At 36.5% G+C, this 17307-nt stretch overlaps 1 long non-coding RNA gene across 1 annotated transcript in view; it reads left to right on the forward strand.

Annotated features, from left to right (window-relative positions):
* Positions 1-17307, forward strand: part of LOC147584286 (uncharacterized) — a 457950-nt gene that overhangs the window by 81487 nt on the left and 359156 nt on the right. Inside the window, exon 2 of the long non-coding RNA XR_015255295.1 lies at positions 9850-9969. This is a non-coding gene — a long non-coding RNA (uncharacterized LOC147584286). The remainder of the gene's footprint in view (positions 1-9849; positions 9970-17307) is intronic.

Raw genomic sequence — 17307 nt, forward strand, 5'->3', positions numbered from 1 at the left:
TGAAATTGTTTAATTATTAAAGAAAAATATCAGATGAAATGAACAGTGAGAAGGATGCTGAAGTAGGTGTCTGTAGACTTGAGTTTAAAACTGGATTCTTTGGAAAACCTTGGGCAAGTCACTTAATTTTCTTGGGACTCAGTTTTTGACCTATAAACCTGGTAGAATAAGGTTATTTAAGGTCTCTTCCAGCTCTTCCGTCTCTGGAATCTGAATCCCACCAAATTGATTTTTCATAGTCAGTAAAAAGTCTGAACAAAGCTGAACTGTGAAATATTTGACAAGCATTAACAGGATTGAACATGTTTTAGACATTAGGTGTTCTGTAGGAGAAGAGAACAGTTAAGATCTACTCCCCCCTCCACCCCACTTGTATTTTTAAAAATTTGTTACACTGTGCAATAGACGGTTACTCTAAACTGGTTTTATACTTCTTGTGGTAAGGATGGAGAGACAATGCTTAAACATATAATTTCACAGGACATGTTGTGCTTTATAAACACAGTGACAAACAGTGGGTTGGGTTGGAGATCTGGATCAGCTTGGGTGGTACATGGTCCAGACTATACTAGATTTATCCTTGATAAACAGGGTCATGAATCTTATTGAGATTTTTTTTTTCCATGGAGATAGGAAAAAAAGGAAAGACAGAAGCAAAAGTGCCTGCAATACCAGAGCACCTGCTTTATTAAATCTTCCCCAGGGAGGTTCATTATTAAGCTCTGAAATATAAGATCTTACTATAAATGGCAGATAGAAACCTGTACTCTCTTCACTTGTAATATGCATATTTTACTGATTTCTTATTAAAATCAAATTTACCAATCAGCTTATGCACAAAAATATACTTCTTTGTAGAATTATATGAGTGGATACAGCATATTAAATTGTACAGAGAATGTTCACATATTCATTAATAAAGATTCCTGCATGAGACAAAACGATTCATTTTTATTGCCTTTGCATTTCTAGAGTCTGTGTAAGATAACTGTCTTAAAAATATCAGAGAGAAGATTTTAGAAACAGGTAAAACAGACTTGCTTAATATACCAAAAAATATCTAGCTTTATTTTTACTGAGAGATAAAAATAGTATATGCGCATATATTTTGAAATGAAAGGATATAAATAAAAATGCAGTTGTAGAGAAGATAACCTGAATTAATAGACTGCTATTTATCTGCCTTAGTATTCACATGAGGCTAGATTTTAGCCATTTACATTAATAAACTTTTTCCCAAATAACCTCTGAGTTACAATACTTGATTTCACTTAATATCTTTTTTTAAAGGGCAGAATTTTTTGAAGGAATAAGTATTCTATTGTGTTGTAAAGAAGAATCATATTCTCATAGTCTTTTGTCCTGAATAAACAAATTCTGTGTTTGCCACTCATTGAAACACTAAATAATTCACTTTAATTTAGACAGAGGAAAATAGAACTTTTGTTGCAATTCAGAAATTGCATAGCATTCAAGGACTGTGAAAGATAGGAGGCCTATTTTATTTAAGCCTGAAGAAGAAATGTGAAAGGAAGCATCTAGCATGGAAAATAATTTGGGATTAGGAGTATGTTACTGGAAGGTCTAGGTGAAATGATGGTGAACATAACATGTGGCTGAGGCATGTAATAAGCCCAGTAATAGCATGGGTGCACCAGTAATCGTGACAAACCTATGTTAATTTTTCTGTGATTGGTTGGCTTGTCTGAAAAATGGGGACGATGGTAGAAAATATAAGGCAAAAACACAGCAAAATTTGCTTGGAAACTATAGTTGCAAATTATTTTGAAATGAAAAGTTAATTTTCTGTAGGAGTTTAAGCAATATATCAAAGTGGATTTTAATGTCGTAACTTACTAGAGAACTCCAGAAATAGGGATGTTATTTTTTGGGGGAGGATCCTTAATGCTCAGAAAAATGCAGTATTCATAATATGAATTGGAATAAAATCTATTCCATGATTTCAGAAATTTTCTAGAAACTGATAAAAGATAATTTTGAAAATCTTCTGAAAAAAGAGGTAATTGTACTCCAATAAAAAAAGCAGAGAGAACACAGAAACATCAAGGCTTATATATATAATTAAAATCTTTTCCTATCATTAGTCACTTTCATTTTCCAAACTGACGCTATTTTAAAATCAATATATAGATGTATATATTGGGTTTTGGTGATTAACTTCATTACAGTTATTCTCCAAACCAGGAAAAAAAGGCAATGATGTTACAACTAACTGTGAGACCAGAGTGCTGAACAGGTTTGTTGAATTCTGTGCATTAGGCTCAGGAACCGGCAAATGCCTGGGTGAAATTCTTGAAGATGCTCCCGTTCTTCTGAGCTGGTTCTTCAAGCACAGGCAATTTCAGGTTTCCTTATCCAGGAGCTCTTTCTGATTCTTGTGACCTAAATTTGCTAATACATTATATGGGCAATGATAAGTTGCACTTTGATGCATTAGGTCTGTAAACGCTATTTTATTTTAGAGACTGAAAAGAGGGTAAACTTCTGTTTGCCTAAATATTGATAGCTAGTGGGGGAAGGCAACGGAGATAAGGCCATCTTGCCTATATTTGGCCTCTATGTAGATTCTGTAATGATTTAAGAAAACTGCAGCTCAGAGTTCATTTTATACTCACAAAATAGACAAGTGATCATGGCAAGACAGAATGAAAAAGAGTAGCTTAGAAATATAGAAATAGAGCTGTCTTTAGAATAAATAACCTGATAGATACACTATGAAATGCTTAGGGTATAAGTGAGGGTTTGGGGAGGGGGGAGAGAGAGAGAGGGAGACAGAAAGAGAGAGATGGAGACAGAGAGTGAGAGAGGGAGAACCTTGAGACTTTAAGGCTTTGATTGGCTCTTTTACAGTGTGTATGGTTTAATATTGCTTTTTACCTTGAGATTTACATGGGTTGAATTGGGATAGCGATTCACCTCAGTGGCAATAATCTTTTCAGTGTTTAGTGTCCCTAAATGCCTTAATCTGGCTTTGGGTACCTTGGTTTTTTGTTTTGTTTTGTTTTCCTGTGCCCTTCCAAATTTTTACCACTGTAGGTATTACCCCTATCTTCTTTCAGAGAGATGACAGAAAAGTAATGTGATATTGAATGTGATTTGTGTATCATGATCAGAGACGTTATTAGAAATAAGAATACAGCAGTTTACAGAAAACTGGTTTAGAGAACAGTAGTTCTTAAGATCTGAAGATGTGGCCATTGGGCCAGCAATAACAGTATTACTTGGAGGTAGCCAGAAATGAGAATCTCTTCCCCCAATACTGAATCAGAAACTCTGGTAGCAGGCCCAGCAATCTGTTTTAACAAGTCCTCCAGGTGATTCTTTGGTGTGCTAAAGTTTGAGAAGGAATGTCTGGAGACCAGAGCTCTTTTCTCAGTTCTACCACTTTCTAGCTGTTAGACCTTGGTAAATTTGCTGAGCTTTTCAGAGTCTCTCCTCCTTGTGTCTGTAAAATGAGAGATGGTCAACAATGGCCCTTCCGGTTGTGACATTCTGCGAGTGTGGGATTCTAAGTACTTGGTGAAAGGGAATGCGGTAAGGATAAACAATGCCAAGACACCCAGCTACAGAGATAAATCTGATATTGCTCAGTTACATGCTCCTTCCACATGTTTAATGTACAGTGATCCCTCTCAATCCTCATTAGCTCTGTATCTTTCATGTAGCAGTTACTGTTAAATAAAATGAGCCTGCTAAATAACTCAAGACCAATTCAATTCCAAGTAAGTAGGACAGATTACAGTGATGTTATTTTTAATTGTTGAAGATGACACAAAGCATCAATGATATTATTAAATGTAATTTAGAAGTACACAGCTTTTAGTGGAATGGCTTTCACCAAATTCACTGTAAATCGAGTGCGCAGAGAGTACATAATTAAGTCTAGAAGCAATAATAGGGTGACATAGCCCCCTTTTTACCTGATATAATGTACTCAAAGTTTAGAAAGTGATAAACATACTTTTTAAGAAGGACCTGCTAAAGCACACTTTGGATAGCCCGGTGGAGATTAGTTAGTTCAAATGGCCAAAGGATACATCTTTTACTTGTAGATTTTCTATTCTCCTAACAGCAATTTTCAAATGGTTTTCAATTTTTGCAGAGGTATGATACATGATTTGGAAAGCTATAGCTTCTTCTGAAAAATGCTAAATGTATCTCTTTAAAAGTATCAGCTATGAACTTGAGTATTTGTGTAATATAAACTGGGATTCAGGTCTGCTCTAAGAAGCTATGAATTCTGGATACTGAGAAGTGCAGGTGTGACATTTCATTTCGTATATTTGGGTTACATCAATACTGCAGAGAAAGTTAACCTCCTTCTTCATTCCATTTTTGTAATGATCTGAGTCACTATATTTTTAAAAGGCACAACAGCGATAAATTTGTTTTGAGTAACTTGAAATAATTGGGCAGAAGATTTGTTATGTTAAAAAGACAGATTAGCCCACCAGACACAAGTGGCAAAGGTATGATCTGGCTTTCCCTGTCTGTGTCTGTTCATAATCTCATTCAACCAAGTTGAGTACAAGATATACTTAGTAGCTTTGTTTAAAAGGCTCTGTCTATGTATATCCATGCTATTTTCTTTACACAATTGAATGCTTAGTAATTGTAAGCTTGTTTATGGTATTATGGAAATAATATGACAATAACAATTAAAAAATTTTTTTGCCTATATTCTAGCTATACGTAAACCAGGCAGTTATTTTAAAAAAGATGCTTGTAAATGAGATCTTGGAGTCGCTGCATAGAAAATTATGTAAGACCAATTTCAATTGAGGGTGACTTCTGCATTTTGTAGAAAGTTATCATATACTCTCCTTTACAATAAATGATACCAAATTATTTTCTTTTGGCTTTAGGTGGACACTGAAATTCTTTGCATCAAAACCTGTTGTTAAAGATACAAAAAGAAGACAATAATAAATGGTGGTATATTCTTTTAGAGTGGCAATGTCATTTGTCCAGAAGGGGGAGCTCTCAGTCCGCATGCAGCAGAGCAAAGCAGACAGTCTAGTATCTTATCTGCTGCTTGGAAATTGTCTGACAGGAAAATATCAACACAAACCATGCGATTTGCCGCTGGAGCACGCTGGACCTCATCTGCTTAAAAAGATGCACGGATATAGTCATCACAGTTCATAATTTAATAAACTGCTAAAAAAACCACACATTTTCATTTTAGCGACTTTGGTCTCACAACTAAATTCACATTGCTACAAAGACATTTGAATTTTGCACTAATATGTCATGAGCACTGCACCCATTGCAAATTAATGAGTCTCTGAATAGCACTGTGCATTTGTCATTTGAATTTATGCTAATGCAATGAGGTCTCCTGGTGATGCTGATAGTCCATAGCAGCTGCTCGAACCACAGAATGTACCGGCACTTTTCTTCTACTTTCTATTGCTACCTCTTTTCTTGGCTTTTCTGGCCTGTCACTTAGGCGACAATTCTGGAGCTGGTTATTGATAGGGCTGCTAATTATCTTTGACTTTACACTATTGGCCTGACCCCCAACACTGAGCAGAAGTAATGGATCAGTGTTGAGAGAATTATGTACATCATATGGTGACAGCCTCAGACCAGGAGGTCAGAAGGAGTTCATGGAGAACCAGTGGTATTTACAAAGGATGTTGGTATGGAAATTGGTAATATTTTTCAGTGATATTGTGTAATTTATATCGATAGGTCAATCTAAGAAAGTGACGGTAACCTTTGTGATCATAATGAACAGCGTATGTGTGTGTGTGCAAAAAGAGAGGGTGGTCCTTTTTTTAATCTATTCTACTGCAATCTAAGAAAATGGTCATGGCACTACTTCTGGGCAATCAGGGCATTTGAGTCTTTGTTATGGTTATACACATTACTTATTGGTCAAAGAGATGTGTTGGCACATTTGGATCTAGTGGAGGGATTGTTGGCATATTGTGTGTAGGAGGGAGATGCACAAATAACCATTTTCATGGGACACAAATCAACGACAAAAGTTTCTCACCCTTTCCCAAGTCTTAATTATGAAATTAAAATTTTTCCTTAGACTATTGTTTCCATTTGACCTGCTTCTGGAACGAAAAATGAAAGTATGTAGAATTTATTCTAATAGATTCAGGAAATTAGATTTGGTGTTTAGTAATGTCATGGAAAAATTAAGCAGAAAATTAAAAGCTAAAACCAGAAGTATCCATTAGATTATGTATCTTTTGAAAATCCTTACTGAATTTAAGAAATGTTCTTTTTTCCTTCCCCGGGGCCAAAGAAAAGCATGCAGACTTTTTCTTTCAAATAAAAAAAAAAACAAAAACATTTTCTTTACAAGGGACAAACAAATGCACACCCTGGTTAAAATGTGGCATTGTTAGCTTTCATTTCCTCCATTGTAAGAGGCTGAGATAAGTAAGACTCGATTCCGGAATTATCTCCAGGGGAAAAAAACATTCCAAGGCAGATACGTATAATTATTTGTTCAGTGATGTCAGAAAGTACGTAGTATAGAAGTAAAAGTGACCGATCAATCTCAAATAGTGCCCAAGAGCAATAAGGCTGTTTTTCTTGTGAAACTCATAAAAGGAAGAGGATTTTTATCCTGATTCCACAGGCCACTAAGCTGCTCAGGGCACAAGCCCCAGGAGATACTAACAGTTCTATTTCTCTCTACCTGTGGGTACCAACCTAAGGTTTAAAAGGCCACTCTAGAGAAAGAAACTTGACTGAGAAGGCAGCACATAGATTCTTACTACAGCGCCTCTGTTTTCCATCAAGGCAGGGAGACGTTTTTCACTCTTCTTGGAAAAACTTTGAAATGTAAACTGTTTCGATTGATGGCTCCTTCTGGCCTTGGCAACTCTTTTTGGTAGCTGGTGCTCTTTCTGTAATACTTGTTAAAAACGTCTCCGAAGCAAAGATGTTGTTTTTTATGTGATTTTTTTTTTTTAAGTCAGCACATGTGTGAGTACAGACAGGCTCTCATCTTGCACGGCGGAGACTGGCAGGTGAACACCTTCTCCTGTTGCCCTTATTCATTTGCAATACTTTATAAGATTAGTCTCTTTGAAAGCTGTTTTCAGTCTAAACTGTCAATCGTCTTCGAACGTGGTCCCTCTCACTGGGAATGACTCCTTGGAACTCAAGAGAATGTTGTGGCCTGAAAGTCCCTTCCTTAGCCCAGAGATGTCTCTGTGAGCCTCTGTTATCTTGCCCCTAACCCTTCTACAAGACAGCCTGGGGGCAGCTTTCCAAAACAGGACACACATCTAGGGTATCATATGTTTCAGAGCTTTAAACTACAGACATTATTTCCACCTCCATCCACATAATTGTTACTGTTTTATCTAGTGTTGGAAATTTCATTTTTGGTCAACCATCTATGAAATGATTATGCATATGGGCTTTCTTAGATTCTTATAACATTCTTAAACTATATCCATGTGGAAAGAATTTAGGTGGTGACATAGATCAATCTGCTTAAACCAATTGATTTAGGATGTGAAATTGTCAAACTGCATAAAGCAGTATGAAAAATGACCATTTTAATCAAAACATTGACTGCTTGTATTGATCTGTTGGACTTATAATGGCTAAATTATTTCTTTTCTTTTTTCTTTTTTTTCTTTCTTTTTTTTTTGAGAGACAGAGAGAGAAAGAGCGAGCACTCGTGAATGGGAGTGGGGGTATGAGGGTAGGGTGGGGGAAGGGGCAGAGGTTGAGAGGGAGAATCCCAAGCAGTCTCCATGCTCAGTGTGGAGCCCATGCGGAGGCTCAATCCCACGATCCTGAGTCGAAATCAAGAGGCAGACACTCAACCGACTGAGCCACCCAGGTGCCCCATTATTTCTTTATCCTGTGCTATATCAAGTCAAGTTCATGAATTACATATTCTTATTTGTTGGGGACTTATTTTTCTTTGTCTGATCATATTGTATGCATTATACTATTCTCTGTTTTGGAGCTGTTGCTTTCCTTTGGATGTATCACAAAGAGGAAAGCCCTGTGACCTCTTTCTGAGTGAAGCGACCCTCTTCTCCAGTGTCTTGTGCTCTGAGTTCTCTCATTGCCAGACACTCTCTCCACCAATAGCACATTCTGAGGCAGGCTGCAAATCAATATATTTTTGACTTGTGAGTGTTAAGGCAGGCACTGATTATGTATAATCATAAGGGCAGGAGGCCATGCTGGCTGTAGTCCTCTTCAGGTGGCTGCTCAGGGGTTCAGAGATGCTTCTTTCCTTCCATTCTCTCATATATTTGTACACACGTTATACACACACACATTCCCTCACACACACACACACACACACACACACACACACACACACACTTGTTACCTGATACGCAGGCACACACATGAGGTTAGATTGGGATTATCATACTCTGCTATTTTTAGCTTTTCTAATTACAGGTAAAAAAGAAATACTTGTGTAAAGTTATCAAAAATATTTCTTAAACATATTTTTTAATTATTTGATGAAATATAGGTAAAGTTAATATGTCTTAAATCAATAGGAAACATTTCATTTCCTTCTTATGACACTAAAATTTTAAGTAATGGTTGATTCCATTTCATTTTAGCGTTGAAGCACATGTGTGCTTGGTCCATTATGATTCCTAAGCAGTATGTATAAGCCCTATGCCAAGGTCCTTGCCTTCAAGAGGTTTTAATCTGGTATGGACACAAGATTAAAAATGACATAATATAAATAAATATAAAAGGTATAATCAATATAAAGTTCTTTTGTATTAAAGTGATGTGTATTAGGGAATACTTTTCAGAACCATGTTCTTGATTTCTTACATATAATTCTTATATTCTTTGTTTTTCAGAATATGTGAAAAAGTACAAATCAGTAACTAAATGACATAATGGTTTTGCAAAATCAGTGCTTGGCTTGCTTCTCTTTCCCTCGTCTCCTCTTTTTTTTTTTCTTGGTCCTATTAGGGACCTCAGAGCTACACTGTGACCTCATTTCCCTTGCCATGAGGGGGGATATTCAAGCCAAGGAGAAACCAAAAAAGAATGAGACCTCTCTGTAGGGCCAAGTGGAAGTTCTGGTATCATTGGCCTTTTTGAAAAAGGATTCAGTTTTCAATAAATTCCTGCCCTTTCAAAGCTTTCTTTCTTTATTATAATGGGTTACATTTACTAAAGAGAATTATGGCAGTTTACTCCCAGGTAGGCCTTAACGTTCTCATTTCTAAAGTAAGATAAATTTGTAAAATTTATAAACGATTAGATGATATCTAACAAACCTTCTAAAGAAAAAAATTCTCTTTTCTATGCTTCCAAATGATAGTATCACAAAGTTCCAATTTTGGTTACTTTGGGTCCTGGAGATTAATGCATAGCAAACAAAACAAAACAGAACAAAAACCTAAAAATATTTAAATCAAAGTATGTTTTGAGTTTAATTAAAAGGTAGTGGAAAGAAAAAATATCAGTTCATTCTAGTAAGATTTTTATTTTAAGAATTGAAGATATTTGTAGGAAGAAGACAATTATATATATGTGTGTGTATCTATCTATCTATCTATCTATCTATCTAGAGAGAGAGAGAGAGAGAGATGGAGTAGGGTAGGGGAGAGAAAGTGAAAAATTAAACAAATTATTATTACTGTGGTGAGAACACTTAACATGAGATCTGCCTACTTGACACATTTTTAATTGTACTATACAATATCATTAACCACAGGCATTATGTTGTATAGCAGATCTCTAGAACTTATTCATCTTTGTGAGCGAAACTACATGCCAGTTGAACAACTCCCCACTTCTCCCTCCCTGAGGTCTCTGGTAATCACCATTCTACTCTCTGCTTTTATTATTCAGCTTAAAAAAAAGAAGGAAATCCTGTATACGTGACACCATGGACGAAATTGGAGGACATTATGCTAACTGAAAAAGGCCAGTCACAGAAAGACAACTACTGTATGCTTCTGCTTATATGAGGTATGTGAAATAGACTCCTAGAAGCAAAGAGTGAGCAATGTTTTAGGGAGTGGAGGAGAATGGAAGTAGAAAGGGACGTCACATATAAATCACTTCTCTCAAGAGCGTCACTGAATCTCTGGTATCACCTTCCAAGTTCTTCAGCTTGGGTTTCTTTTACTAAATAACTCAGCTTTTCTGCTTCTTTCTGCTCCAGACACTGGAATATAAAAGTATAAAGACTCTTGAACCCTCAAGGTATAAAACAAGTATGCACCATTCCAGTTATGTGTACTATGTGGAGGGGGAGGGGAAGGGCAAAGATATTTAAAAACTTGTAAGTGCACTGATAAGAGAAAAATTATTGAAGTGAGGAAATTTGAGACTACTATCTAACATTTATTTAAGGTCACTTGAGAGAGCTTTTAAAATCATAAACGAGAAAGGGAAATTAAAATGCTAAGAATATTACTTGAACAATGTCTGCATAATATAATGATAGGGCATTTGTGGGGCCTGGTCCAATTTATGCAAGGACATTAGAGTAAATTTTCACACTCTTTTTTAAAACTTGGGAACACCGTGGTCGTGTGAACTAAGGCCCTGCAAGGGGAGGCAGCTGATCCTGAAAATATGATCCATGGCCCTTAATTTTTGGTTAGATGACTAACAAACTTTAGATTCACAAGCTTGCAAAGCCTGTGTCATATCCCTTGGCCTCTTTGTGTTTCCTGGAGGGCCTGACTTTAGGGTATGGCCTCTGCAGGGCAGGCATGTAGGAAGTGCTTGCCAAGTGATTTATTTTGCTAAAATATGATAATCGGCTTAGTAGGACTTGGTAGCTTAAAAAATCATAAACGGTATGGGAAAGATGTCTACATTTCTAAATCTTTCAAAAAAAGCCTTCAGAAATTTTATCTGGCACTATGAAAATAGACTCCACAGAAGATTCTTTCCCTTCCTCCTCCCACTCCCCAATTTAAATCAACTAATTAAGAAAGACTGTAACTAGAAGGGAATGATTAACTCATTAACTTAATCATTGTCATACTTGTGAATATGGACTTGTACCAGAGTTAAGAGGTTAATGAATTCAAATATATTGTCAAAACTGCCTATGGTTTTCAAAGAGGAGGGTTTTATGCTCTGTAGTTTATATGCTTAGAAGTTAGGACTTGGCTGTGATAAAGTTTGACATCAATACAGGTTACTAAAATTGTGCAGAAAACGGTGAGTAGGAAAAACAAGAATTTCTCTTTATCACCATTGCCAACGTCACTGCTACCTTCAACGCCACTGCCACAAATTCTACCATTATTTTCACGTGGATTTTTCTTTTTTCACCTGGGTAGCAGGGAATTGACCTGTTTGGGCATAAGGCTGCCCATACATAGTGATGTTTGAGCATATATCCTTACTATTAATGTTTTATAGCAATGGGTTGATGGATTAATAGCTAATGAGCCATTACCTACCCTGTTATCCATCAAATATAGCAGGCACTGAGCTAGGTACAGTGCGTGGATCCAGTGTTCAACAGAACAGACACTGCTCTTGCCCTGGCAGCCCTTATCCCTGGGGAGTTGCATTGAATATATGATACAAATAATTGTCTCATCATAAATTGTGATTAGTATTGACTAAAGCATGAGAGAAGACTAGAGATTATTGCCTCGTGATGGGACTCGATTTAGATTAGGAAGCTCCTCTATAGAAGCAGCAATTATGTTGGAACCTGCAGGATGAGGAGAAGTGACCTGGTGGAAGGTTGGGAGGGAGAGAAAACAGCACGTGCAGGAGAAGACCATACCAAGACTTTGCTGACATGGGATTTAGGATTTTATTTTAAGAGAAATAGAAAACCACTGAAAAATCTTAGGAAGGATTGACATGATCAGAATTTTATTTAAAGAAAATCACTGTGGCTATTTGTGTAAAATGTGCTGGAGGAGAGAACATAATAGAAAAATGAGAACAGTGGTCTAGCTAAGGGAGGATGGTGTCTCAGATAAGAAGGTGGAGATGGAGAAAGGGACATTGATTCAAGATGTAATTTGAGTTGATGGTTAGATTATGAATATTGAATGGATATTGAATTGATAGGTAGAATTGATAGATCAGATGCCTGTTGAACAATGTGTAGTAGGGAAGGGTTTGTGAGAATATCTCACTTGTCAGAGATTTCCTACCCCACTAACAATCCACACAATTGTATGGTAATTCCATCCTTAGAAGAGAAACACTGTGCAGCACAGTCATATAGCACAACTCCAGGGGAACCTTCACAATGTTTCCATATGTTTGGTGTCCCCTGGAATTGTGCATTGGAATGGCCCTGGGGCTATGGAATATTGATTGTGCTTTGTTGTCTGTAAGGATTATAAAATAGGGTGTTGTTTGCACTGAGGGCCCCCATGTATGGTTATGTTTTCCTGAGGATCTGGCTGGGGACTGGAAAATGTATCCTGTCATGGGACTGTGTCTTTCCCTAGGAAGCAGGCACTTTTTTCTAGTTGATCTATCCCAACTAGGAGAACATTTAATAATTCACTGTTCAGAGTGTTGCTCTTGTATAATTTGTACATCCTAAAGAGTGATCTTTTTCTAATTATGTACTAGTTGTAGCCCTGTTTCCATTACTCAGATATACGTGTGCCACAAATTCACCTCTTCAAACCATACAAGATGTTGGTAGACAGGGCATTAACACAAACATTTCTAAGTTGGAGATTAAATAGACATCAGAGGAAAATTATCCATAGTAGTAAGAAGAAGTCATTTGTCAAGGTAGGAGATTTGGAATCCAAAGCTTCCAGTTATCATTTTCAAATCCCAGTTACGTTCACTTGAATAAGTAAAATCTTTAAGCAAGCCACCCCTACATCATCATGGTCTGCTTTCACCTTGGAATTCTAGGTCCACTAGTGACCTAGTGTTCCGTCCCATGTTCGCAGCTGCAGATCACTGATATCACCTATAACAGATTCCTTCCTTGGCTAATAGGAAATAAGCCAATAGAGAGAAACTCAGTATCTGTCCTCCTCCCTCTCTTTCCCTATGTTCTCCAAGTCTAAAGGGAGAGCAAATTTAGACTTCCAAAGCTGTTTTTTTTCTACTCTTTTGATTTCTGAGTTTGATAGGCCTCTGAGTCAAAAGCTAAGGAAACTTGATTCGATATTTTACATTTAAATTTAAAGTAATCCAAATCTCCAGCTTTAGGTCTCAACAATCTAAAGCAGAATAGAACATCTATTTTACCCATAGTTGTTCTATCACTTTCTTCACTATTCAGCGAATTCACCACCATCAGCCTGTTTGACTAACATGGACGTTAACATGACTAACATTGACTAAATGACTAACATTTCAGAACATGGACATTTTATAGTTCCTTTGTTCTCCTTTCTCTTCTCACCCTCATCTGGTCCCTAAAGCCTATTTCTTGAATCTTTCTTCTTTCCTCCATATCCATCGACCAAGTAAAGCAGTTAGAATGAGTTTTCTCAAATGCATATTTGATCACTTCATTCCATTGCTTAAAATTCTCCAGTGACTTTTTATTATCTTCAAATAAAATTTATTGGCAAGTCAGACAAAGTCTTTAATAAACAACTGATGTCTCCCAGCTACCTGTTTGTCTGTTTTCATCCCCTGCCATTCCCACTTAAGTTAGAGTGAAATGTAGATTTTGACATACACCTGGTCTTTCATAAGGCTGTGACTTTTCATATTCTTTCTTTTTCCTGGCTCCCCCCTTTATTTTCAATGTTATAAATCATTCCATAAGTCTCAGATCAAAAACTATCTCTGATAAGCACTGAAACAGCCCCTGCACCTGACTCAGGCACCCCCTTCCTAGGTGGAATTAAAGGCTTCCCTTGCATTCTGTGCTTGGCTCTACCATGTGATTTCATTGTGTTGTCTCTGTTGGTTCATTTTTTGGTGTAGCTCTGGTGTATTGAAGAGTGGCTAGGAAGGTGGCCTTTTGGAGTTACACAGACCTAATCATATGTGTGACCAGGTAAGTTTGGGTTTCTAAATCTATTTTGATGGATTATTGATTTAAAAACATAATGAAAGTAAAATGCATAACTGTACCTGGTGCATACTACGTGCACACTACGTGTATGATAAGTATTGTTTGTTGCTATTGGTATCAGTCGGAGTAGTATCTTTTATCCCTAGTTTCTAACATGATGTATATCACTTAACAGATACTTAGGACATTTTGGTTGAATATGTGATTAATGTTATTAACATACCTGATTAGATAAGATTATTTTTAGAACAATTTTTAAATCTATGGATATGATTCATAATAACCAATATGACTAAGTCTTGGTTATATATACCACTAAAGGAGATTAATCGTGTGAGCAGCTCTCTAAATGTTTCTTTTATTGAAATTTGTAATATGCTTTCACATTATTGCTTGAATATTAAGTACAAATATTTGGTCATGGAAAAGATTTTGAACCAAGCAATAAAGACAAACTGCCAACCATAGGCAGCCCTGCAAGTATGCAGAGACTCGTGCTCTGATTGACAGTCAAATTTGGCGTCTAGGCTCTGAGGGTCGGAAGGGACCTTAGAGACCATGGAACCCAACTTTCGACACAACAAATGTTTCTCTTCGTGCCCTATCCCATAGGTCATTATCTAGTATCTTTCTGACCCTTTCCAGTTTCCAACACCTTTAGCTTATGAGACTTCAAATAACTCTAGGGAATGTTTTTAACTTTTTTGAGCAAAATCCTATTTTCCTGTTAACTTCCATCTATTTGTCTTAATTGTTCCCTTTGAATGTATTCTGAGTATTGATTTTACTTGATGAAAAGCCAAAACAGTACTTTATATCAAAGATGGTTATTTTATAGAGTACACTAGCACATTTCTACTAGAAATTCTGGGGTTTCTAAGGTAAAAATCAAGACTTCTGTGATGAGAGAAAAATTAAATTATTCTAAAAGTTTTAATCATACTTCCTCTTTGGGAGAGACTTTTTTTTTGTCTCTTTGCAAAGCAAATAATTGGGCCATTTGAGTGTGAAAAGATAGGTCTCAGGATGTGGTCTGGAAGGTGAGGACTCACTGGCTCTGCTTGAAAAATATGTTTTTTTCAAGGGCTTCCCAAGAGGGAGATGGTAATGGGCAGGGGATAGGGGAGAAACCAGTATCTATAAAGCAAAAAAGAAGAGGGTGAAAATATAGCCTGTGGAAAAAATATTGATGTGGTATGTTTGGCACAAGCACTTAAGGAGTAGGGGTGTCTACAATACATTTCTATTTTTTTGGTTTGCACGATGCTTCCATGTATATTACCTTCTATCTTCAGACACATTCTACTTAACCTGTAGTTAAAAATCTATGCTTCACACTCTGCCTTTTTATTCACTAGTGCCTTTCATTTTTGGTACTCAGGGAAGAATTGATGGAAAAATGGGCTGTATTTCATGATTAGGTGAACAGAAGAATAATAACAAAGCAGAGAACCTTGAGGATATTTGGGGGGTGGATGGGCCTGAGACTAGATTTTCTTTGTTTCTTTCTTTTTTATAAATGTTTATTTATTTTGAGAGAGAGAGAGAGAGAGAGAGAGAGAGAGAGAGAGACAGACAGACAGAATGAGCAGGGGAGGGGCAGAGAGAGAGGGAGACAGAGAATTCCAAGCAGACTACACACTGTCAATGCAAAGCCCAACACAGAGCTTGAACTCATGAATTGTGAGATCATGACCTGATCTGAAATCAAGAGTTGGATGCTTAACCAACTGAGCAACCCGGGCTCCCAAAGACTGGATTTTGTATTCATCATATTGTGATATAAGGCTAATTAAAAAAAATTAATGCAGGGGAGATTGAATACAGTTGGAAGAGTTGAAGACACTCAGACTATTAACATAGGGTATCACTTAAAAAAATTATATCTCATGGTTGGAGTGGGCTACTGTGGATGTGTCTGGTTATGTTGGGGTGTGAAGTGATGGGATTATCTGACTCTCCTTTGCTGTTAATATTTTCTGTGTTATCTGAGTAGAAGCACTGCCTATATTCTGTTAACATACCTCTTGAAAAGTGGATGGTCATTTCCCTATTTTGGATTTCTATATATTTAAATGATACAAAAGCATATTATCTGAGATAAGATCTAAGTATTTTACTTTCTTTCTACTCATGGACTCACCTCTTACATAGTTGTAAATCATTTGCTCAAACTGTGATCTTCCTTGGTTGGTGGTTCTAACTAAAGAAGTTCTATGGTGTAGGGTGAATACACTAAACTTGGAGTTGGAAGATCCTGTCTTGCATGTTAAATCCCTGCCAATCACAACTAAATGAATGCTTGGAATGTCACATATTCTGAGTCTGAATTTCCTTATCTATATAATTCAAATAAAAAACGACTTTTCTGTCTCCCTTATAGAATTGTGGTGATTGTCAAATGCCACGATATGAAAAGATCTTATAAACCAAATACCTTATATAAATAGGAAGTGATGTCATTTAAAATGTTTAATAAATACCCTCTAAAGAAATGGCATGAGGCATAAGGGATAATTAAAGCACACTAGAGATGCTTTTGAAATCTCTTCCTAAAAAAAAAATAACCAATTAGAAGAAATGGAGATAATATTTTTTTGCTTGTCAATGAAATCATTATTTTGTTTCTATAACTTTGTAACTATCTAGAATTGAGTGAACCATCCAAATGATGAATTTTCTGTATGTTAATTCACATCTTCAATCAATGAAATTCTTCAGATAAATTGCATGTCTTTTAAAAAAGTTGGTAACTATGTGATACAATTTACTGCTTTAGCAAAGTAGCTACTCAGTGTAGCTACTGGTTTTTTTTCCTGTGGAGGGCAAATGATCATTAGTCAAAAAATAAATAAATAAATAAAACAAGAAGAAGGAAAAGCCCTAAACTTCCAAACTCAAGCAGTATAATCTATTTTCTAGTGAGAGGCATAAATATACATTTCACAAATCATACAAAAATACTTATTTTTTTGATGTTTATTTATTTTGAGAGAGAGAGAGGGCACAAGTGGTGGAGAGGCTGAGAGAGGCGGAGAGAGAGAATTCCGCAGGCTCTCCACTGTCAGTGCAGAGCTTGACACAGGGCTTGATCTTACAATTGGTGAGATCATGACCTGAGCTGAAATCAAGAGCTGGATGCTTAACTAATCGAGCCACCCACGTGCCTCAAAATACAATTTTATACCATGGCCAGTTAAGGAATGAGAGACACTGAGGGAAAGAGAAAAGGAAAGAGTCTGAGGACAGAATCTTTCATTCATTGCATTTTCAATTCATATATTTCTTTGTTCTACCGCCTAACCTCTAACTCTTCTTTC

Source organism: Puma concolor, chromosome A1, assembly GCF_028749965.1.
Source record: "Puma concolor isolate L17-30 chromosome A1, mPumCon1.1.hap2, whole genome shotgun sequence".
Taxonomy (NCBI): Eukaryota; Metazoa; Chordata; class Mammalia; order Carnivora; family Felidae; genus Puma; species Puma concolor.